Here is a 25,631-nt window from a genome sequence, read left to right as displayed (position 1 = left end):
AAAGGTTTTTTTTTTCGGACAAAATCTATACATGTGTTAGAAATTATGAAGTGCGGTGAATTGAAAAGGGAAGCTGAAGACTTCAGAGAAAAATTTATGCCTAACAAATATGTGACATTCAAGTAGACCTTAGAGCAAATTAAAATAACAATAATAAAAAAATCCAGTGTAGGCCTATTACTGGCTACAGATGACAGGATTGTTATTAATGATTCAAAAAGAGGCAGAGGTGTTTGGTAAATATTTGTTCCATATTTGCAAAGAAACCAGATGATATGCTTGCAAAAGAATATAATTAAAGCCAGTCAATTGACTTGGTTTTACAGAAACCAGATCTTAAAAAAACAAAAAAGAAAAACAAACAAAGCACCTTATTTTATACTTTGAAACTACAAGCTTAGTTAGAGAAACTAGCTGCACACATGGAACTTACCTGCATCAGACAGCTGATTTAATACTAGATAACACCTTGATTAAAAACTAGCACCACATAATTTTATTCAAGCGTATATTAAATGGATTAAGAACTGGCTAAATGATAGAGCTAAAAGCAGGCATCAGTGGGGAACTTCTAACAAATGAAAATACTTCTGGTGGGATTCCACAGGGGTTGCTCTTAGCCTTGCTAATATTCAACATTTTTGTCAGTGAAATAAATACAAGGTCCCTGACAGTAACATTCACACTGACACAAGGACTGGCACAATGCTAACTCTGAGTCATACAAACGAGTAATCAGAAGGAAAAACGGACCACGCAAGCTCTTCACTACAGCTCCAGCATGAAACCTGTGAGCAAGGATTACAGGTCCCACTGACCAAGCCAAGGGTGGCATGTCACAGGCCACCTCCCACTGGAAATTCAACATACCCCTGGTAGAAAGATGCTGTGGCCCAAAGAGAGGTCTGCCTTCAAGGGGGAGGTCTGAATAACTCAAACTGTGCTGGGTTTGAGGAAAAATGACTGAGAAGTGACTCCACCAGGTAGTACGAGTGCCTCAAAGGTGAGAAAAAGCTGGTACTCAGAAGCGAGGAGGCATAATGAGGCATGCCTTGGCACTACAGCCCACATGTACGATCTAACGTCAGTATATGGAGGCACGCGTACGACCACCTTTCAGAAGACCTTTCAGGAAAAACCTGAGCCAGACACAAGCCAGCGTGCACTGTGCAGGAAGAAACGCATGCAGTTTGAGGGTCTTTGTCAAGATATCAGACTGGAGCTGGGTGTCCCACCTCAGCCACGGTGAGGGCCGGGTCCAGGCTGCTGCCGGGAGAGCCTCGCTCCTGCGGGTGGCTGCAGCAGCCTGGCTGGCTGTACAGAGGAGGCGTCCAGCTGTCTGGCTGTGGTCCTTGTTCAAACAGCTGTTTCCCTTCTCCTTCAGAAAAAAGGTGGTGAACTGGATGAAAGCATTTGCCGGTAATTTTGGCCGATGAGCCACTACTTGGGGTTCATACCAGATTAGATGACTCAGTGGTTCTTCTGGTGAGAAGCTGCATGAGTACAGGATCAAATACAGTAAAGTACTGTGCTATGCAGGACAAGGAACATGAAGAGCTATAGCCTTGATTCAGCAAAGTACATGCCTAACTTGTAAAGACCTGGAGCATGCGAAGACCTCTGATGACCTCACTGGAGCTATTCACGTTTTGAGGCTGAGCCTGTCTTAAGCATCGAACATGACCAAGCCAGCGTGACTCTCTGTCACTACTGGGAAAGAAGCTTTCAAGCCCTGAACAAAGAAATCGTCGTATCTCATCATGAAACACCACGCGCTTGGGCAGCATCATAGGATCAGACATGGGTTCATCAAGTTTCCCTTTCGCTCAGAAATCTGCAGTCTCCAGCCTCCAAGCCCTCCACCCCCAAAGGTCACCTCCTGGGAAGCAGCACCCGGTGGGGACAGGGGCTTCACTTTCTGTAGGAGGGTCACAGCAGCAGTCAAGAAGTGCACGTCCGACTTCTCAGAATACTCCGAGTTAAAAAAAAAAAAAGAAAAAAGAAAAAAAAGCAAAGGAGGAAAGAGTAAGCAGGCACAAACAGATTATGTAATAGCCAAGACAAAAGCAGCGCAAACACGGCAGCGAGAAGTGAAAATGCACAGCAAACCCATGCAAGTCAGCCTATCTCATCAAAACTCAGCAGAACACCCAAAGCAGACTTCCTGTTAGGGGGCTTCAGAAAATAAAAGGCAAACAAGAACGCACAGCAAATCTTAAGGTGGCCTTCCTAGCAATATTTCCTTTTCTTTCCAGTAAAAGCCAGCGTTTGTGGAATTGCTGTCTAGCAGAGTCAGCAGTACCCAATGGAGACGTGACCTACATACCTCAGAAATACAATAGCCAGTCATATCCACGTAGATAGGCAGATGAGACGGGCTAATTGACTGGTAAAGGATGGACACTGTGTATGAATCTCAACAGGCAGAAATTCATGCAAGAAGCATAAAATGGACAGTTTCCTGAGACTTTGCTTTTGGGAATGACAACAGCAGGTAGGAAGCTATGATGATCCAGTCGTGCACAACGTGAAAATGACAAATATATTATTTAAATCTCTTGCATTTCTGATTTGTACCTGATTATATAAGAAAGAAAAAAAAATTTTTTTTTTTTTTAGTGTAAGAATATTATAATTTTCTTTCATTTTTTTTTCTTTGCACTTGATCACTGCACTGTGAAGCAATCAAAATCTGTTAGGCATAATCAACCTGCGTGAAGATATTAGTAAAGTGACATGCAGAAACTAGAGAGCAAGCTCCTGCCTTGATGCCTACATTCAGTTTCCACCACAACGAGGACTACACAACGCGTTAGGTGGGGACAGGAGCAGCAGCTGTAGCCTAAGCCCTGCTCCCAATTCACGTCTCCGGGTCGTCACCAACTTCACGGGCAGCCGCTGGCAAGGGCCTTGCCAGGGACCCCGTCACAGCGCACACAGCTGTAAAGAGGTTCAGGAATAACAGTGCTTCCGCAGAGAGCTCGGGACAAAGCCCTCGCACCCCTGGGGACCTGCATACACCTGACACAGTGCTTTAACACCGGGGTGCAGAGGTGATGCTGCTCTGCACTGCTGAGCAGAGGAGGAACCTGCACTTTTGCACCGGTAAAACGCAGCACTGGTAACTCCGGTAACTTTGTCAGCCTGTGTACGAGTAGAAAGGGAATCTGTATCACCGCCAAAACACCCGAAAAATGGTGGTTTTAAAGTCCCAATGGTAAGATCATGTGCCTAGGTTTAAACGAGTGCAAACCCTGTGAACTCGGTGTAACCGTCCCAAACATCAACACAAACAGCATTGAGCCCATCTCTGCATTACAGCCCCGGTAAATCTCTAGCACGCAGAAAAATCCAAATAAAACCGAGCTGTATTCATTAATTTATCTGAGTGGCGCAGGGTTTAAACTAAATATGAAGTCGATTGTGCAATATTTTTTCGTAGTCAATACCAGTTCTTAGGAAATTATCTGAGTGAATTAAGTGGAGGGACTATTAAACAATTTACACACTTCCTTGTGTTTCAGATGTCTAATTATAGCTGTGTTTGTCTCTCCCCGCAGAACTGTTGTATACCACATGGTATGCATATTTCAGCATCCAGCATTATTAACTCATGACCGACTGTCAGTTGATCATTATCTAACACATGGGGTCTGCAAAAAAAAGCCTTATTTGGGCAAAAGCAGGCTTCTGACCCGCTCCCGCTGTATTTTCGCCCAGAAGAACTTCAGTTGGATTATTATTTGCTGTCAATGGAAACTCAGAGGTTACATATGTGAAATCTGCAGACAGGAAAATAAATCCTTACCGAGTCTAAACACTTAGTTGATATTAAAACCATCTCCAGCTCAGTTAGTTGAAAGAAAACTCTCAGTTGCCCTCTAGTGTCACCCAGCTGCCATGCCAGGCAGCCCGTTCGCCACAGCCAAGGTCACAAAATTTAACCTGGTTTCGTGCGATGAGATTTACTATATGTGTAATATTTCGTATAAAAGGGCGAGGGGGGATGCTTTTCCCTCCTGGAAATTTCAGGGCTTGGGCCCCTGGCAGCCCAGAGCTTGCATAATGTTTACCGCTGTAATTGCGGCGCGTGACACACGGGTTTTATGAGTGAGAATCTCTGAAATCACTCTGCGCACTGCACTCCATAAAGTTCATTCATAACTAAAAATAGACTAATGTACAAACTGATTTAGCATTATACTGAAGCTAAGGAACATAGGGAGTCTGCAGAATTCCCTAATATGGAAGAGAAGCTGAGTTTTCAAAAGCAGCAGTTTATTTGTTTCTGAAAATGGACAACATATGTAAAAGATTTAATATACAGAACCAGGTGTATATATAGCATAGATCTTCATATGTGCCCATTTTCGTTCTATATAAAGACTTTATGCAGCCTGAAACTATAAATTTAATAATAGATTACTAAATTAAGTCTGCACAATCACTTCATAAAAAAAATCATTTCAATTTAAAATACAGCTGTAGGGGTTTGGACAATTTCCTGCATAATAGAGGCCCATCCCTGAAATGTAAATAACACCAGTATTAAAACAAGTCAATCAGGCACATCAGGAAAAAAAAAAAAAAGGTACATGAAAACATAAATGCATTTTCCAGCCTATCCTAAGTAAGGATGCCAAACCTTTATTTTATTCGAATGCTGCTTTGATAAATCACTACTGCTTCAGCCGGCTTTTTTTTTTTTTTCTCCTTTTTTTTTTTCCAAATGTCCTGTTTTTCCTAAGAGAAATCCAGGGCTGATTAAGTCTTAACATTTTGAATACACCAAACCATCAGGGTTTTGCAATAAGAATTATTCACTTCTTTCCTGTGTACCGTCAGCATTCTTAAAATACTGTTACTATAAAATTAAACAGCGTGCTCTTCAGAAACGCGTGACGTTGCCTGCTCTGGTTTTTTCAACTGCAATTGTGCAATTTTAAAATGCTCGTCTTTCTCAATGCCTTTTCCCCAAAAAATACCTTTGATAGTTATAAGATTACAAAAACAAGTTAGACTTTTTTTTTTTTTTTTTGGAAACTTACAGGCCACCTGTAATATTATTGACAGATTACAGAGTAAAAATGACAAACATTACTTTATTTGGTATATATCCTAAGGTAATTATAAGGCTTTCTCTTCTTAATTTGACAAGACTGAAATATCACAAGAAGTACATATGGCAATTCAGAAAATATAATCAGGGAAAAGGCGAAATGCACATTTGAAAAGACAAATGATTTGATTTGCATAAGCAGATATTTGTAAGGCACCGCCTTCCTCCACCGCCTGAATAGCTCTTTCCAGTTACTCTTGCTCTCACAGCGTAGCTCACAAGCACAGTAATTGCCCTTTCTACCCCAAAGTGTTGCCCCTGTTGGCGACAGAAGGCTTTTGCTGGCAGCACCCAGCGATGCTGTGGGGCACTGTGAAGAGGAGACACGGCACAGCCGGGCAAGGAAGCAGCACGGGAGGTGCCAGGACCCCCTGTCCAGGGCCCCTTCCCAGTGGCTCCAGCCGCATGTGCCATGCTGCCCCAGCATCCCCACTTTTCAGGGGCAGGCTGTCTCTCAGCTTCAACCTAAGCCAGGGCCCCGAAATACTGAAATTGCTACTGAAATACTAATAAAGGGGGTATTACAGTCCTATTTGACAGGGCTTGGTCGGGACTATGCTATTTGCTCTATGCTCCTAGTGACCGAACCCTGGCTCTCAAGTCGTGGGAAGCTTGTAGGGTTTCCAAGCCCGGCTCCTAAACCAGGGGGATGTAACAAGCCCAGCAGTGGGGAGCAGGGGCTGGGGAGTAACTTTAATACTGACCTGTGAAAGGTCATTGCAATAGGGACGCAACTGGGCCGCTGAGCCCAACATCATCTGGCTGTGTAGGGGCCCACCTGCTCCCAGACCCACACCTCAGGGGAAGGGTGGGACCCCTGGCAAGCCACGGTACCCCTTGCCTGCAGACTGGTCTCTCGGGCTGTGCCTTTCTTTAGTTCTGCACAATACCTGATGTTGTGCCTTGTGGGATTAGGCTGCTGGAAGACTGTGGGAGGTTCAGAAAGCTCAAAAACTTCTTTTCTCTGCCTCATGAAATACACAGCAAGAATTTTATTGACTAATCCCGGTCAGTCCCCTCCTCCTGATAGCATCTGCAAGGGCTTTCAGATTGCACGGGAATCCTCATCCTCATTTCCAATAAAGGGATTGCTCCACTCCCAGATTCACCCGCTCTGCCTGCTGCCAGATCTAGTTTTTTCCTAGAAGCCTCCCCACCAGCCATGACCTGACGCTGCTTTGTTTAGGAAACCTGATGAAGTGACATGAGTGGCCAAACCTTCTGTACATCTCATTTTAAACAGAAAAGTAGCACCAAGACAAATTAGCACCTCTTCTGGATTTCCAAGTACACTGTTGAGCAGACTTGGGACTTCAACTAAGGTGAATATTAAGATTCATTGTCCCAAGAGATAAACATTGACTGAGGAAAAGCAAAGGTCAAATTGGTCAATATTTACTCAAGAAACTCTAAATCTTGATGCTGTGTAATGTACACTCTGAATGTCTTCATCAGCTACCTCTGGAGATCTTGTCATTATGACTAAGGATTTCAAAAGTATAATCTTCTCCCCTCTAAAATTCATATTTAAAAAAAAAGAAGCTCACACACACCTACTGCAAATAGCAAGCTTTCCGTGCCTATGCCCTCAGCAAAAGCAGATGTGTTGATTTGCAAATGCTTTCTGCCCAGCCTGCATGCCAAACCTCAGTAGCCCTGACCTCTGAAGACGTGAACAATAAAAACTTTCTGACTCATCACATGACAGTATTTCAGACTACCATGAACAGGATTTCTTCTTTGGTACGGATTAATACACTCCCTTCTCCCTCCGTCTCAAATATCTGTAAATTAAGGCTGAAATTTTATCTCAGGCTTCTATTTCACATAAGGAATTACTTTGAGACAATGTCAGTCAAGAGCTTTGGGGGAGTTATAGTCCTATTATTTACTGTGGCAAGCATATTAGTCTTATTATTTATCTAAGGTTTCAAGCTTACTGCCTGATTTCTGAAGGTCTTCTACCATGCTATTTTTGTCTGAAGCCACAGCGCTACGGACTCTTCTTTCCACAGAACAGCAATGTTGAGAACAAAAATTCCAGGAAATCTATAAAGGCTGATTTTTCTGAGGATGCATGAGGAACGAAGACACATGAATCCCCTGGAGTTTCAATGAGGTTATTTCCCAAATTCCCCTTGACACCTTCACACTCAATGACCGGGAAGGTACCAACCCTCCTACTCTTCTGTTCATTCAAATGGTCTAGCATGGTGGGTGAACTCCTATTTCTAACCTTTTTCTTCACTAAACAGTCAAACATAGCACAGATTTGTTGCAATCACCATGGAGATCAGTTGGTTTCAAATTAGGCACAAACTGTTTGTTTCCTTTGCTATTTTTATTGTGTTTTGAGCCTATTATGCTCCTCCCACCCTGCCCTTTCTTTATCTTTACTGGTAAATGAGAAAATCGTACTTTAGTGGGAAGTGAAATCCTAGCCACAGCCGCTCCTGAACTCAGTGGGGGATGGCGGTGGTCCCCCCTTCTCAGTTGCCTTCCCTTGCTGGCTGGCAACCAAAAAGTCTGCACGAGGTCAGACTCCACAGATGAGATGACACAAAACATGCAAATGAAGTTCCTGTTAGCTGGAAGGAGGTGAGCCTTGCTCTACGCAATTTCGTAGTTAGGCCTACTAGGGATGGAAGAATTAATTTATTCTCCACAAGAGAGAGTAAGAGGTGGGCTTCAGTCTCATGTCTGCAATGGCATGAATGAACCACCAAGAGCTGCCATGAGAGAAATGGCATTATCCTGGTGTAACAAAAAGGGACCAAGACAGGGACGGGGATGGGACCGTATAGTGAAGGGGGGTGAAAAGGCGAGCACCTGGCACGAGGAACTGAGGAACAGGAGGACTGAAGCAACAGGGAGTGGGGGACGGCAGACTGCTGGGCTGTTGGGATTATACACAGAAAGCAAATAAATCCAGCACCATGAAGCCAGGTGTAAGTGTCACTCTTCCACCGAGTGACACCTGGGCTACTCCAGCCAGAGGCTACCAAGTACCCTCTCGCCATGGAAAGGCTGTCCTGCACCAACAAAAATATGGAGAAGTTGCTATTTTACTCCCAAAGACGCGAAGTCTCTAACAGAAGTTCCTTTGGAGGCACAGAAAAAGACACAAGGACCGATAGTGCTGAATGTAGGTTTCCCACAGCCCAAGTCAATGGGCTCCCTGTGCCAAAAATGCAGCAGGCTGGGATCTGACAGTCCCAAAGATGCATATGCCAAACACAAGTCTTTCCCACAGTTCTGTGACAGGTACATCACTTCCTTTAAGACAGCATCAAGTCTCCACTAACACATCCCTCTGCTTCTGGAATCATATGCAATCCATAATGTGGAACTTAAGTTTAAATTCAAAGACCAATTAAAAAAAAAAAAAAAATCAATGAAATGCTTTTATGAAACAGGAGATTGATCTGCAGCTTAAAACTTCCAGTAATGTAATATTTTAGAACTTTAATAAATAATGCTTTTATCTTGATTGCAAAATAATACCCTGCCATGAAAACACAGAGCAGAGGTAGGAAACTGTTCAACAAGAATTAAAATGTCACACTTTGCACAGAACGGAGCATTACAATTATTGGTGAAATACATTTTTCGAACTTGTTAACACAAAATTAACAATTACATACATCACTTAATTCTATAAGTGCATATCTCTCGAAGTACCCATTAGCTAACCAGGCCTAGTTCAGTTTTAATATACATGCAGGCTTTGCAGCACAGAGGGGATGTAACTATGCGAGCGCTGGCACAGTAAACCCTGAAATGGCAAGTGCTATTAAATTGAGATGCAATCACGTTGAAAGGGAAACATTAACAAACAGCAGACAATTGAGAAGAAAATACAGGGCGCTTGTGTTCTAATACATGTGCTTCAAAACCTTATATAACTATTCATTGTCTAGTTCATCTGGCCAGGGGCCCAGTTTGCTCTATGCTATGCTATACTAATTTTATAATAATAAACTGTTACACAAGCTTTATGCAGTCATGCATATGAAGAGGTTGTGGAAGACATTACATTTGATTATCTTTCTAGCAAAGACACCATCTTGACATTAAACATAGCCTTGTAGAAGCATATATGAGTTTAAAAAAAAAAGAAAACAAATGCTAGTATATCACTAAAAAAAAAAAAAAAATCCTTTCAAAAAGGCTCTCTTCCCCCCTTTGAATATCACCTTCACATTATGCATGACAGATAAATACCACTAATCCCATAACACAATGCAAGAATCCACATGTTCCTGGACTATATTAATTTGAAGACAACAAGCAATTTTTGGAAATGCATGCGCACTTTTTTTTTTTTTTAAAGTACACCTTCTTTTCGTAAAAAACAAGGCAAAATGGTTTACAAAGCCAAAAGGAATGCGTGAAATAGCTGGGGTTTAAAAACTCTTCATGTCATTTGTTGCTTTAGCATGAACCAACATGAACCACTGAGATGCTCCAGCTAAGATTTATCTGTACCACAAAACATTTTGTAAGATAGCAGTTGGAAAACATGAGGATGAGAGAGACAGGGCACAAAAGCATATACAGGGCAAACCAGATGCGATCCAGAAAAGTCATTTCATATTCCACATTTGTCTATGGAATTGTCTGAGAATTTTCTGCTGAACATTATTTCCAGGTTTATCTCAGCGGTTCAAAACTGGCTATATTTAGTCACTGACCAGTGCCAGAAAGCACTACCAGACTATAGGATCATGGCATATTTTAAGTTTGATATCTCATCAACCATCAAGGCCAGAAATAAATGCGTTTTATAATCAGAAAGAGCGAAAGCCTCAGACCTCCAAGATACAGAAGGGATTTTTTTCAGCTCTAAGTCACCAGATACCAACCTCAAAAATCACATTATTCTGATTACCATTGTGCGTCTGCTACTTCCCGATCACCTCCTACATATTTTGATTTCAACATTTTAACATCTAATCTAAAAAACCCCACTAAAGCTAGTGAACCAATGTTTTATGTGGGGCCCCTGAGGCACTTCCACATACAAACGCCACCACCACATACTAAAAGCAAAGAGTCAGCAGTCAAGTGGCACCGAAGTCAATGGGCGTAGGAGCAAACCCCAAGAACCTTTAATGCCAGATTCTGATCTAAATCACATCACTGTCAATCCCAAGTAATTGACTCCTGTGGATTTACATGAGTGGAAAGGAGATCATAATCTTGCTCTTAACCTTTACCTTTGAAGTACAGATGGTCATAAATCCGATTTTTCTATCCAACAGGAAAATGTCAGAATTTCACCATTTTCTTCAAATAGGGGCAGGCAGTCAAAAGAGTTCTGAGCAACACTAACGGGCAACTATCAGGTTCTTTAATTTTAACACATCTAATGAAAAGAAACCAACTGAAAATACTTCTACAGATCAAAACTCTTTTGTCTCAAATGGTTTTGACATTAAACTGCGTCCCACTGAACCATGGGTCCCAGGGCCCTGTGCTCCCGCGCTCCACCATGTCGAGCACTGAGTGCTGAGCGCTCTGAGCTCCTGCGATGGTGCAACCACTGGGGAGACCGTGGAGCAGCACCAGACCTTGTCCGGAGAAAGGGATGGGCACGGGACATGGCCACACTAGCATCGCTGTGGCAGAGTTGTCCCCAAGAGTATGTCAGCCCAGCATGATGAAGTACAGTCCTTCCAACCCCTAGGCCAAATGTTTCATTTCAACCTTCCTGATGAAAAAAAGAAAAACAAACAAACAAACAAAAAAAACCAAAAAAAAAAAGACAAAAAACCAAAATCCAGACAGACATGTAGTGGCTGTGGGCCGTTACTGCGGAAAAGATTTCCATTTCATTCAAATGGCATCTTCCAATGACAAAAAAAGCATCAAGGACTTGACTCAGAAGAGTGAGAAAACCTCCTGTGAGGTAAAAGTTATGCCAGAATTAAAATGCAAAATGAGAAGAAGCGGGAACCAGGTGGCAACGCAAGAGAAGGGCTGGAGCCAAGCCCCACGCAAGGGGTTTGTTTGGCGCTTAGACCCATGCCTGGAAATCTCCACCGAAGGAAGTGGGAACTTTACCTATTCTCTAGCTGCAGGTGGAATACAACACAAGGTGGCAAAACTTTCCTCAGCCATTAAGGCGTGTTTGTTGACTTTCTATAATTTATTTTAACCATTGTTACATTGTTTTGGTCTAGGCTCCCAAAACTAAGAAAGCCCAACCAACTGCAACCTCCTGCAACTGCTTCTGATTGAGTGACTTGTCTCACCTCTGCATCTGACTGATGCGCAAGTTGGAGCTCGTATTTGCTACTTTGGGATTGCCCGATTTTCATGGATATTCATGCTTAGATCCAGTCAGCACAGCCCTGACGCCTTCTCCAGCTCACCTGAAATGGGAGCTGATGTTTCTGCTCATTCATCTCTGCTTCCTTTGCTCTCCCGAATATTTCTGATGGTTGCTAGGCAACTATTGTTGAATACATGCATGAGGCATTAATTGTCTGAGCACTTTAAAAGAGGAAAATTCTTTAAAACTGAGGACATTGCCATACCAAAAATAGGATATTTCCTTTATGAAGGGCAACACTCATGGCTGGGAATGTTGATGGCTGCAGCATGTCAGAGGCTAGATGAGTCACCGAGATTACTCACATGCAGCGCAGCACAAAAGAAGTGTCTTAGGAGACCTGACTTTATATAATAAAGTTTTATTTTAAATGAAGTGCTTCAGATCTAGTTTTATCTTGACTGCTGTCATTGGGATAGCATGGTCCGCATTTTCATGAAATTAATGGCATTGGCTCCAGCCGCTGTTACAGGCAGTGTTAGAACTTACTGAGTGTATCAATTCACTACCTTCTAAACCCAAAATGGCACCAGCAAGTACTCCTCTTTGCTACACTTCAAAGAGATACTGTAGTCTCACTGCTGATCCTCAGTGCTCTGTGCTCCTTACCCGTAAATGTGGATTTCATTTTATAGGGTCTTTTTTTCCAAAATACATTCCAATGTCATGATCAAGCTCTAAAGACAGTAAACACAGACTTCCATAAATTGACTTAAACTTCTAAACTAAACAACTGCAAGGATTTGCAGCTAGGTAATTTTTGGGGTTTTTTTTGTTTTTGTTTTATAACAAACCCGTCTCTACCATAACTAAACATTCACAATGTACATGTATTCATCTTAATTACAGGCTGTCTTTCAAAACAACCAACACCAAAAAACCCCTGAAGGACCATCATTTTTTTGGCAAATCAGTCAAATGATTATGGTTCGTTGCAAAATCGGATGCTATAAAAGAATGAGGGCAACTATACTGCTAATTTTGAACATGGTATTCTGAGCTAAGAGCTGCTAAAGACCCTGGGAATAATCTTTTCCCTGTTTTTCAAACTTGTGCTCTACCTCTGTGAAAGTATGTAATGGGACATCAGCTCATCTCAGCAACGTTCAGCTGAGGTTTGTAAGATGAAGTGATTTATTTAATCAACTAAGTGAGAAGTAGAATCATCAACACCTACTTAAAGTAAACATGCCACCCCACAGCAAAGAGCTGTTTTCACTGGGAGTTTAACAACTTCTACTACAGTTGCAAATCCAGAGTGAAACAGAGGAGCGTGATGACAGAGCTGGAAGGTTGCGCAGTACCTCTCTGTTGAAGAAGCAGCGTCTGCGAATGTCACCCATGTTAGCAGGATGATCACCATTAGCCTTTTCACATATTCTCTTACCCTTTCTGTGGGATGAAACTGCTGATTTCAAACAAATTCCTCCTCCTCTATTACTCACTTGTTGCTAACACCTGCTTTTTAATTAACATGCTCTTTAAAGCTATTACGCAAAAAGGTAAGGTGACTGGAGACGTCTGTGAAGGACTCATCAGGGAAGATTCATGAAGTCGGTACAGTAAGTCTGTAGATGATCTCGCAGTGTGTTGCTGCACATTTAAATGAGGTGCCACTGAGTTATATTTTCCATACTTCAACTGAGGAGACAGCCCTTTGTATAAGTTACTGAAGTGGCCTAACATGGACCAGATCCAATTCTCCCTGAGCTGACCTCCCCAACAGAGAACAGGCAAGGAACTGATGAGTGACCAGAGCAGAGGAGCACGCTGCCCGGTCAGTGCTCCAAGACAGGCAACTGCTCGTGGCGGATGGAGACTGGTAAGGAGAACAAAGAGGACACAGGGTATCAACAGCCACCACGCTGGACCAGTGAAGACACTGGCATTTAGCTCCTAATGCACCAGCTCCCTGTGTAACCCTGCTTCTCAGCCTCCGGTCCACAGAGCAGATGCAAAGCTCTGCCTTGTCTACTTAAGAGTGTAAGTAAATTTTAGGAAAGTTTGTTTTATTATATAATGGACACAAGATCCAGCACAATCTACCCTTTATTGGCCCAGATGCTACAAATTACATATATTAATACAGTAACAGTTTTTAAGGCCAGAACGAATTAGTAGGATATTAGCACCTTGTTTATTTTCTGCAAACACTGCCTATACAATGTCAGAGTGACCACTGGATGAAGACAGTATCTCTTCCTTGAGTAAGGATCATGTCTTTCGGAAAGTAGTCTTGATTTAAAAGATTCAAGTAATAAAGAACCTATGTTACTCCTAGCTAAGTTGTTCCCATGGTTAATTACCCCTTGCTGCTAGATAATTATGCCTTAGTTTCAGCATTAATTTATCTGCTTCCACCTTGAAGCACGGGGTCCTGCTATGTGTCTGTTTGCCAAATTAGAGAGGCCTCTGCCGTCACAGGTCTTCTCCTCATGGACGTACTAACAGACTGCAATCGGGTCCCTTCTTAGTCTTCTCCTCCATGCACTAAATGGATTGACATTCTTTAGTCTTTCACCTGAAGGCAAGTTTTCTGTGCCATGAATTGTTTTTTGGGTCCTTCCTTAACCTTGTCCAGTATTTCAATAGCACGTGCAAAGCATGGGTGTCAGAATCGGGCACAAAGCTGAAAGTGGGGAAAATCTCTCTAATAAAGTCTTCCTGCTCTGCCATGTTCCTCTGCAGCCCATAGTTCAGAATAATACATTTGAGCATTAGTAGTGCAGTTATCCCATGAAATTATATCAGCCTTTTTGCAGAAAGCCATCATCATTTGACTGACTTACCAAAAATGTTAGCTCTTAGGGGGTTTGATAATGATTTCATCTACTGTCAGACGCAGCAGAAGTAACACCTCTCTATTTCTTCTCGGTATTCCCCTGCTTGTTCATCCAAGAACCAGGTTTGCTCTCCTACTCTAGTCAATTGGTTATCTATCATTACCCTCAAGTAATTTACAGCATTAAGACTAACACAGCAGCCCTGAGGCACATGGAAGTGCTTGTCTGATCACTAAAAGACCAAGACACACCTATATATAATACCAAGGCCCAAACCTGGGGCTGAAATGTAAACTCTCACTGCTTCACTGGCCTTTGGCCCATAACGGACAATAAATCAATTAAAAAACATTACAAAGTCCTAATTGCCAATGATAAACCTACAAAAAAAGCAACACTTTTTTTTTTTTTTTTTTTTTAAATTTGCCTTCATATTCAGTACTTATGCATAAAAACAAGGTCCTATGAAGAAACTACCAGCATCCACTGGCTATCACTGGGAAGATCATAGAATCATGAAGGCTGGAAAAGACCCTTAAGATCATCGAGTCCAACCGTTAACCTGTCACTGCCAAGTCCACCACTAAACCATGTCCTCGAGCACCACGTCTGCTCTTCTTTTAAATACCTCCAGGGATGGATGCTTACACCAGAATGCATTGGTACCTTCTCCAGTGGACACAAGCAAGAGGTCTCTTTATCTGTTTGCACAAATGATAAACTAATTCACATATTGTCCGTGATCTGTCTGATCAGGTTTACGAAGATGCTGACAGGTAATGAGAACTTACTCAAACAGGACCAGTGTCAATAGAGGGGGAAAAAACCCCTCTGGATCACCCTTAATGCCCTCACTTTATTTCAGAGAGAGAAAACTATAGCAAGAATTTTAATGCCCTATTTTGCCTCTTTTCCAATTTGATTTTAAAATAAATTCACAAAAGACCCAGCCACGTGGAATTTAAATTCTGCAGAAGTCTAACCCACCAGTAATTACTACTGCAGTGTTTAAAATTTTAAAACAAAACAAACCCAAACCCGAACAAAACACTATTTTTCAATTAATTTTCTTCCTCTGATTTCTCTCCACATTGCATCATCTCCCAATTACTGTGATTTTGCTGAGTGTGCCAGTTTCTTAAAGACACAGCTATAAAATGTATGGACTAATTGTTGAGCAGAACTGAAGAGCTATTAAAACTGCAATAGTACAGCACTTCCAATGGTAGTCTATTATTTCTACATGATTGGTTTTGTACAGTCCAACTCATGCAGTGAAACTCTTAGATAAATTAACTCCTTCGTTTTGACATAAACATCAAAGGGAGAATTAAAGGAGAAAGAACACTATTTTCTGCTGCTATTTTAGACATACTGTTCATAACACCCATGCATGTTCCTGGAAAGTTACAAATTATTTGAATTGAGAAAGCCATTTGCTGTTTTATCAAGTCTGTAATACATAAAATTTGGCTCCAGAATTATCTCATTTTTCCCATTTCATGTTTCCCTGTCATCTACATGGTAGAGCATGTTTACAGAACTTTATAACTATAATATACAATTCAGTCATTTCTAAACAGCTCTATAATAGTAAGTCTGAAATGTACACATTTTAAAGATTACTTAGTGAACACCAAACCCTTTCCCAGCTGTTTTAAATTTTGAATTTCCCAATAAATGAATAACATACTAAAAAAGCAAACAAGATCTGACATTATTTAGTCTAAGTTTCTAAAATGGCATAACATCTGTAGCTAAAAACAATTTTGAATAACTATATTTAACTAGAGCAGTATTCTATTATTCATAGCTCATTTTCCTTACAGACTAGGGGACTTAATGTGGTGTTCAAACATTTCAAACATTTCTTTTAATTGTTTAGTCCTTCCAACAGCCAAACTGCAGCAAAAAGGGGGGGGGGGGGGGGGAATCTTCACTCATATCTTTTATATATATTCATGTGACCAACCCATGATCTCAGTTAAGTGCCACAACTGTTCATTAACACACATCACAGCCCCCGAGTCAGCACTGCGAGCTTTGAAACCATGCCAGAAGCAGGGGCTCAACAAATGGCACTTTGACCTTTTCACTACTAACTTCAATCTTTATTAAAATCTCTAAGACATCAGCTCTGTCTCCCTCTTTTACCATCTTTTATCTGCTCCCGAAATACCTAATATTCATTCATTAAACGGAAAAGTTTGCTACATTCTTACGTAATGATAGATTCCCCTTTCACTTGAAATCGGCTTGTGAAATGCCTTTGATTAAAAAAGAGAACGAAACGCCCCCTCCCCCCGCCAAACAACTCTAAATTCAGATTGCTCACTCATTTCCAGGGAAATCAAGCATGCTGCCTAATATTAAAAAATCTCATGGCATCCAGGCAAGTTTAGCTCCATTTTATGTTCCTCTTATTAAATTCCAACTTAGCAACACACAAAAACGCTCACCCTGCTCTTCGCTTGCTTTTTTAATTTCACGTTTGCGTCTTCACATCTTCAGCCTGAGCATTTGTAGGGGGATAGAGACTGATTTTTTGCCCAGCAGGGTTTCCGTTCCCTACAATAGAGTCACCAAAACCAGCAGTCCCATGGAGTAAAATGTAACTAGAGACAAATAGAGGCTTTGATCATTTTTATGGTGCTCAAACATCGATTGTGGGGGGGAGAGAAATCATGCCTTCCCCCACCCCCACCCTAGCAGTAATTAACTAATTACACATTAAGAGAAAAAAAATCAGAAAAAGTTCACGTGAGTCATTTATGTGTTTTCATTCTTTGTAAACTTTCTGGCACACCCTATATGCTTCATTTCTTGCTTTAAATAAGTAAGTACTGGAAAATATGCATAGTATTTGGAACCAAGGGGAATGACATATTAATTCGAAGTTTGCTTTGTGTAAGTTTGCGTTTTCCAGATTTGAAATGAAACTTCACGGAAACCTAAAACTCGCCTGCAACCTTTAATTTATAACCCCCTTCACCCACGGATTATCTAGAAGGTATAAGCTATTCATTTAAGCGGCGCAGTGAAGTATCATCATTAGGTGGCTTAGTTGCCTGGGTTACTACTATCAGCCTGACCAGTAGGGAACCTGGGAAGCATGAGCTCCAAAGGGGGGAAAAGTAAACAAAGTAATGAGTAACAGTTACAGCTCCTTAAAATGTGTACATTAACCTCAGTATTGGGAAACTATTTGCTTTTTAGAGGCAGCACCCTCTGATTGAAATAATGACAAATATTTTGGAAATTCCATCCCAAGCCGAAATGAAATTACTCAAGCGCACTCTGGGAGAACAAAGCTTTTTAGTATACCTTCAAATGAACTCAGGTAAGTTTACAAATGGCCTATACCTAAAAGACCATTAACTAAAATTACATTTGTTTTTATTGAAAGACAGCCTCAAGTGCTGACATGTAATATATGACATGTGATACATAATAATACTCTTAAACCAGTTCTGACATAATATCTCCCAAGGCATAATAACCACAAATGACTGCTTTAGTTAAGAACTAGCCAGGAGCAAAATAGATCCATGTAAAAGTAGCTTTAACCATAAATACCTCAACAATATTTTATGTCACTTTGTAAAAAAGTTAAAGGAGTCCCATAATAATTAACAACAAAAACTTCATGTTCTTTACTATTGTATGGTGGTTGTGAAAGGTTATTTCATAGTCCCGCAGCTGCCAATGCTGTAAATTATGCAGGCACCAAGAAGCATTAAGGAGAAATAATAGCAATTTAAACTAAGGCTGACGTAATTCATGATAAACAGTCATTGGAAAATATTACAATGTTGTCTTTTTTGAGTGGGTTTAATCAGAAGAATGTGACCATATTCTGACATAAACCACTTCTCTTTTCCATTGTATGGGCGCGGGAACGCGGGCCCTTCCCTGGCCACAAAGGTCTCCCCTGCTCCCGGCCACCGCTGCGCCCCGGCACCTCGGGGACACTGCTCGCGAGGCTTGGGACGCTGGTGGACAGAAAACTCTCCCGAGACAAAGCTCAAGAGTCTGGGCAGGCCCAGTGGTCCAAGACAGGCACTGAAACCAGGGGAACAGTCAAACGAGGACGCTCTAATGAAGGCATACTGCAAATAAAAAAAAAGATGGCTCCAGAAATGAAAAAATGTATGATGGACATGGCTCACACTCGTGATGAACGCAGCTTGCCTTACTGTTCGCTATAATGACAAAAAGTGATTTTGATAGCTGAATCATAAAACCAGCCATCGAGTGGAAATCTTATACAGGAGGAATTAGTCATTTATATCTACAATCGTTTAGTGAACGGACACCAATAGAACAGACGTGTGTGTAATAGCTGACAAAACCCATGTGATAAGTTGCATTTATCAGGCACAGAAGAACAGCTCACTTGCTAACCCTTCATTTGCTGGAACTACACATTAATTCTCTGCCAAACTCTGGCTAAGAAAACATGTAAACCCCACCAATACCATCAGGTATTCGCAATTTAATTAAAAATTAAACAGGAGAAGTTAAAAGCGCCAGACTGGAAGTGGTACACCCAGGCCCTCGGCTCTGCCACTGGCGCTTGCAGGAGGGAGGCTCTCTCACCTCCGATCCCATGGCAGCCCCAAGGCCCGGGCTGTCCCAGCAGAGAGGCCGTACTGGCCACCCCGTGGTTCACAGCCCTGATGCTTCCTTGAGCAGCCGCGTCATGGCCACGCGCGGCCCAGGAGCACCATGGGCCCACAACGCCGCATGTTCACGGCGTAAGCCCCTCTCTCTCCCGGGCTGCTACCCAAGGGCACCCGAAGAAGTAAGGAGCCATACCAATTTCCCAAGCGCCCTTGCCACAGGAGCCAGGCTCTCGCAGCGGCACCGGCCGGCCATTGCGAGCTTCTTGGACTACTACCCTGCTACTCCGTGCAGGACAGACAGCCGCCACCAGCCCGGCTGAGAAGCGATGCCAAGCGGCTGGAGGAAACAGGCAGAAGCAGCTTTTCAGGCAGCACCTGCCCCTCCACTCAGCATCGGCTGCCTTCCTGAGGGCAGCGGGAACACGCAAACTGAATAAAATCAGCAGTTCTGTAGATGTTCTCCATAAAGGAGTTTTGATTACAAAGGGAAAAATAATCTATCTTAATATTTATCCTGGTTACAGCTATGGTTGCTAGTGAAAATGTACCAAAAAAAAAGTAGACGCTAACAGCATTTGTTTCTATTGAAGTTCTTGCACACAGGAAGGTATTTTATCTTACTTTACCACACATTACTTATGTTCACTTAGCAGCTTGCTGTTAACATTGGGTGAGATTCTGCCCTTGGTTAACTGGTGAAAATCTTGAGTAACAGCCACTGAAGTGGATCGAGTTATTTTGGATTTACACCACTAAGTGAGACAGAATGTGACCCCTTATCAGTGCCTTTTTGCTTTGAGTATACAAATATTTTATGCGTTTCAATGAGTGACAGAATGCAAAACTTGCAAATATTTATTTTTAGATGTATGGGGAAAAAGCAATTAGAGCTAAAAATGTTAAGAATGAAGAAATCACTTAACAGAAGCAATTATGTTGGGCATATAAACAGCTCTGCCTTCAGACATTTTATTCAAATGCTGCAGAGCACACTAGAAAATATCAATTGTTTAAAAAAACTGCAAGTATTTTTTCACAACCGAAAAATCAATCATTATAAACAACATCTGGGGATCATTAATATCTTACTCTGCAGTTGAATTAACAAAATAAGAAAGAGGTCTGACCAGAATCCAGAACATTTCCAGATTTGCTTTTTCAAGCTAAAAGCTTATGTTTGCTGAGGTGGGGTGGGAGGGAAGAGGAAATGTACATTTATCTATATTGTATATAGCACTATTATGCATTAATCATTACTTCCCCTCCAGCTATGTCCTGTTTGTGTTTTGAGAGAGTTAAAATTTGAAATATTTAGCTAAGCCACCCTGCCCAGGCACTTGGAAAAGATTTGCATATTTTTCAGACTGTTGGAGATGCCACCGTAAAGCTCCATCTAAGGAGGTCCCAGTATCCACGCTAATAAAAAGCCTCCATACTCTTCCTATCGCATTTATAAATGCTTAAACATTCTAGTCTTAGCAGAGAAGCACTAACACCAATCCCACTCTAACATCACATTTGTGTTAAAACAAAGTAGCCCGAAGCATCTATCTGGGAACTTCAGGGTTTGCTGAATTTCACTGATATAAATTATCCTGCAGGTAGCCAAAATAGTCAATAGCAATAATGCTGATACTTTGCATCAGCTGAAAAATATTAAAAAACCAGCCTTTCAGGCCTAAGTACAATTTTTGTACTAGAGCTGGTTTAAAAATAAAAGCCAGCTTTGACTCACACAAATAAAGAAAGTCACCAACAGGAAAACTGTATTTCATTTAGACTGGAAACATTCTTTCTTCTTCTTCTTTTTTTTTTTTTTTTTTTTTTTTTTTAAGTCTCATTCCCTGCCAAGGTTTTGTTTTGTTATGTTTTTCCCCTAAACAACTGATTTTATCTATGAGTCACAAACTTCTGTAAACTGAGATGTATAACAAAAGCAAAGACCAAATTTCAGCTGTACCAGGAGTAATGGTATCACCCTATACCCTGAAGTCATCAGCTTTCATCCTACGCATTTTTTCTGCACATGACCTATCCCTAAAAAGTCCCTTTTTCTTCATAGCACTGTCCTGCCACAGCTTCCCTGGTCAATGACAAGAAGGAAGGTAAGTCCTTCTGAAATTGCTGGCTCAGAAACCCCGGCGGCTTGGAGGACGGACGAGTAAGTCATCCCTCACTCCTAACCACTCCCTGCCAGCCCTGAAGTGAGAGGATCTGCTTTCTGCATTGTTTTACAGGGAGAGCCGACTTGTTGAAGGTTTCGGGGTTTGTTTTGGTTTTAATGTAGATGATTTTTCCCCAACACAAGCAAAATCATTAAGTTTTTTGGGGGAAGCAAGGGGAGAGAAGGGAAGTGGGGATTGCAATGCCCTTTACACATCACTTTTTTCAATTAGCAGTTTCCCCTCTGTATTGCTCGTTATGGTAAAATGAAGAAGTTTCATTTTTCAGAGAAAAAAATACATTAATACCACAGCAGGATGTAGTTCTCTCACTTTTTGGTATGAAATGTTTTATAAAAAATTGGCCTTTACACGCAAAAATAAAACTTTTAACCTTCTTTCGGGGGTGAACAAGTGTTTACACTACCCCAGGGACCAGCTTGTTTAATGGCATATTGGACCCAGCATGCTATAAAAATAATGAAGAATGATTTAAAATTTATCAAATAGATTTTAAAAATCAAGAAGAAATAGGATATTCAGTTTTCTCTCACACTCCTGTTTACAGAAAAAGCAACCTCATGCTCACAAAATGAAAGTGAGCCTTCTGGTTCATCTTTAGCAGGCAGGACTTATAATATTTATCCAGCAAAGCACCGTGACAAATCTTTCTGTGCGGGATTTTCACCTGGCGAAGCCGATGGAGCTGTAGAAATCCACTATCACCCAAGCACCTGACCCTCCTGCTTCGAAGCTGTGTGCCTGTTCTCGCCGCCCTGCGAGTCCCCAAGCCTGGAGAAGGTAGAGGTCACGCTGACAGACACATCTGTATGCTACCTTGCTGTAGGGGCCCACATGCATTTGCAGTGCAGCCCACGACTGGGTCACGAAAGGATCCATGCTCATCCATGCGCCCTGGAAGTCACTCCATGTGGCGGAGCAGGCACAAGTCTGGTAGAAGGCCAAGTCACCTCCTTCGGACAAGAAAACGCAGAGGACGTGTGCTGCTCTAGCAACAACTGCACACTGATTTCTGCCCAGTGACCCTCAAATCCATCTTCTGGTCACCGCACAGGCAGCTTTGCCTCCAACTAGATCTCTTTGGTCTATAATGAAAACTATTAGGACCCCTATTTTTTCATTCCTTCTCTCTTGCAGCATATATGACCACACAGCAAATGACAGTAAATTATATGCATTTACAGAAGTTATTCAATAATGGAAACCCCAGAGGCTGATAAATGAAAAGGATTTTGAAAAATGTCTTTACCAATGATCTTGAGTTGAAGAGAAATGAATTGTTCAGCTGGTACATATTATTTTTACTTTAAGGGAGCAGGGGAATGAGGAAATAGGGTTTTGTTTTTTCCCACATGCCAATTTATAGGAGCAGTTAGATAAAGGAATGTGTAGGTGAACTCTAGTCTGCACAGAGAAATAAAACGAGGCCATAAGAGAACAGATCCCATTTGCTCACCTTGCTGCATCCAACCGGCCCCTCCCTCGGGCAGGCAGACACAGCCCACGGGGCCACGGCAGGGACTCCACTGCCACTGCTGCCCAGGGCCAGCCTGAGGTCTCCCCGTGGCCCTCGCTCAGTGCCACTTGCAAGCCTGCACAGGCTGGCAGCACCGCCAGGCAGGGCTCAAGCCTTTGTGCTTCAGTTCGACCGCGGACAACTCCATTCTAGCCTCCTGTGCAGGTTCGAAATCTCAGATTTCTTGTTCCTAGCCAGCAACACCAGCATTTCATTATCCACCTGGACTGTTTCGTGCTGGTGAGGACCTCCAATTACTCTTACTTCAGGAGAGGAAGAGGTACAGTCTGACTGCGGTCATATCCATGAACTTTGGCTATCAAGACATCCAAGCACAGCTTACGTCTTCTGCTTTCTGAACAGAAGCAAGCTTTCAAGCCTGTTTGCATTCTGGAGGGGAACCCTCCAAGGCAGTTAGATTAACTAATCAGTAGTTATATCAACAAGAATGGGAGCGGGAGGCTTTCCACTCACAGCAGTCTTTCCTCTGTAAATGGAGAGCAAGTCCTTCCCTGGCAGGCTGCAAAGAAACAGATGCAAATGTTTGAGCCTTCCAGCTGCCGAGCCGATTCCTCGGCAGCCCGCTTCTCCAGGGCCTCCTCGGTGGGACGTTGTGGCACACTGAGCCAAGTTAGAGGAGAAGCAGAAAAGAACTTTGCGAGAAAATCAGTCCTGAACATTCCTGCCCAAACCACTTGGGCATGTGCCGTACAGCAGCGCACAGGGAGGACGGACGCAGACACAGGTAGCCGCGGTGTCGGCAGCAGGTACTGGCTGCGGTAGCCCACGCTGAGGCCGGAGGGGAAGCTCACCACAGCCTAACCCTTACAGAAGCTCTATGGAAATACAGAGGCCATCCACATGGGACTGCCTGAAGCATCAAAGCGTCTCTATCAGCCACATCTGCTGGAGCTGACAGACAGCATCTACATATCTTTTCTACTTAAAAAAGAAAAAAATCCCACACCAAACAACCATTATTTATTGTCAACAAAACTTAATTTTTCTTCCTCATTTCCTGCTTTATTTATTTTTTGTTAACCCCCCAGAATGGCAAAGAAAATGGGGAGGATCAGAAGGAGCCAGAGCTGAACAAATGTTTTTGTTAAAAACGTATAATAAAAGTAGAGAGAATACTTCCTGGAAGAAACATTTTTCTCTGTTAAAACTGCCTAACAAGGACAGCAGCTTACACGCCATGGTGAATGGGGCTCTTTGTAAAGGTGTTTCTGGTGTCTCACTTGTGACATGCTGTATCTGTCGCACAGTACTCCAATGCTCAGAGAACGTGTAACACCTTCCCCAACAGCAACGTTTCTGAAGAAGACCTGGCATCCGTATCAGAAGCCAGCACTTCTCACATAAAGACATCAGTAGACCGTATTTCCCAAATTTTGTACTCACTTTAGAGTTTGGAGAATTTCAGGTGATGCGGAAATATACATGTTCCTATCTCGTTCCTTCCGCACACTTCTTTCATTTGCAAGGTAAGAAATAGCCAAGTCCTTCAAATTAAATGTGCCTGGATCTTCTTATAGACACCTTTTAAGAATTTTAGTCACATTTCTGTAATCTGGTCTCCCCTCAGATTTGACTGATAAATACCAGTGCCTTAGAGTAATCCATTTATCTACTGTACCACCCTGCCTCTGTTTAGCTTTAGCAGTCATCACTTTCCACATGTGACATCAATCTACATGATACCAATGTAAACTGTTTGTATAACGAAGTGTTGTACATTTTATTGTCCTGCCAGCAAAGAAAAGGATAAAATAGCACTTTGCCTGTTGCCTTCAACAAAGGTAATATAATTGACATCATACATTTTGCAACACAGAAACGGAACCATACATTGGCCATTTTTTTTCTTCCCAACAGAGCAGGCTTGCAAATTTTACCACATCATTATTTATTTTCATAAGAAATACTTTTAGAGAGTAGTATTTTTTTTTTGTTTTTATAGGCATTTTAAAAAATCTGCTTCATAAGCCAAACTATATTTTAAATACACATTATTAATTTATATGGCTAAGATTTCTGTGGCTCTGGTTTGATAATGAGATAATTGCCTCGCAAAGGTCAAGAGAATGGCATAGTTAGCTTTCAGAGACTGAACAAAGCACTTGCTATGGTTCACTAAGCATAGTTTCTGCATCACTCCACATCTCTTTGATTCATCTATTACTAATATTCCATGATACACTTACATTATGGATCCAACTATTTCAACAAACCTGTAATCAAGGAATGACCCTGAATAAAATACTCCACAGTAAGCAGATGGTATGCTCATCAAACGCCTTCAAGCCTAAAATAACCTTTCCCATACAAGAAGGATAGTCAATTAAAACTGAACTTTATATTCTGAGCTGGAGCTCAGAGTAAATAAAAATCAACATGATACTATTGTGTTATTGGACCAAGCTTCCAGGGCATTTCATTCATTTTTTCACCACCTCCACCCCCTAAGAGCAACCAACACTTTTATTCATAGTTCATTCAAAGCCTGTAATGTTTTGTGTGAGTGTGAGCGGACTTGACAGTTTGGGCCCGATCCTGTAAAAGCTTGACATCACAAAATTAAAACTATTCACAGCAGTAATGAGCTGCAGTGACGACACCGCATGAGGAAGGATCTCTCCTGCCTGTCAGGAGCTGATCGGTGCAGCAGCAGAGGAGCAGTCCTGCGCTACCTCCCAAAATGCCCCAATGCCACCAGCTGGGTTGGCATTTCTCTGCCAACACAACAAGGCCTGGACTGGACACCAAGCTCAAAGCCAGCATGCTAGAGTTAGGAAAAAGGGAGAAATGATTCTCCCATGACAGGCATTGTTGACTCCCTTCCCTCTCACTCCCATTATTATATATTAAATACATAATCAGAAAGTCTCTCTCTAAGCGCTTCCTTGCAGAGATGTAGGGATCTCGCACAGCAAAGGTGTACCCACCGCTATGCAAACAGACTTTGCTAGCATTAGTCGCAGCGCTCATCCATCTGGTGATTCGGGTAATAAAACTTAATTCTCTCAGCATAGGTACACTGCCAAAGAAATTACACTGGACCCATT

At 42.0% G+C, this 25,631-nt stretch overlaps 1 protein-coding gene across 3 annotated transcripts in view; it reads right to left on the bottom strand.

Annotated features, from left to right (window-relative positions):
- ARID5B (AT-rich interaction domain 5B) overlaps nt 1-25,631 on the bottom strand; it is a gene marked incomplete at its 5' end in the record, with an annotated part of 121,450 nt that overhangs the window by 45,309 nt on the left and 50,510 nt on the right. The window lies entirely within an intron of this gene.

This window comes from Platalea leucorodia (assembly GCF_965183815.1).
Source record: "Platalea leucorodia genome assembly, chromosome: 4".
Lineage (NCBI taxonomy): Eukaryota > Metazoa > Chordata > Aves > Pelecaniformes > Threskiornithidae > Platalea > Platalea leucorodia.
The sequence above is the reverse complement of the archived record's forward strand: the minus strand, read 5'-3'. Positions and strand labels throughout refer to the sequence as shown.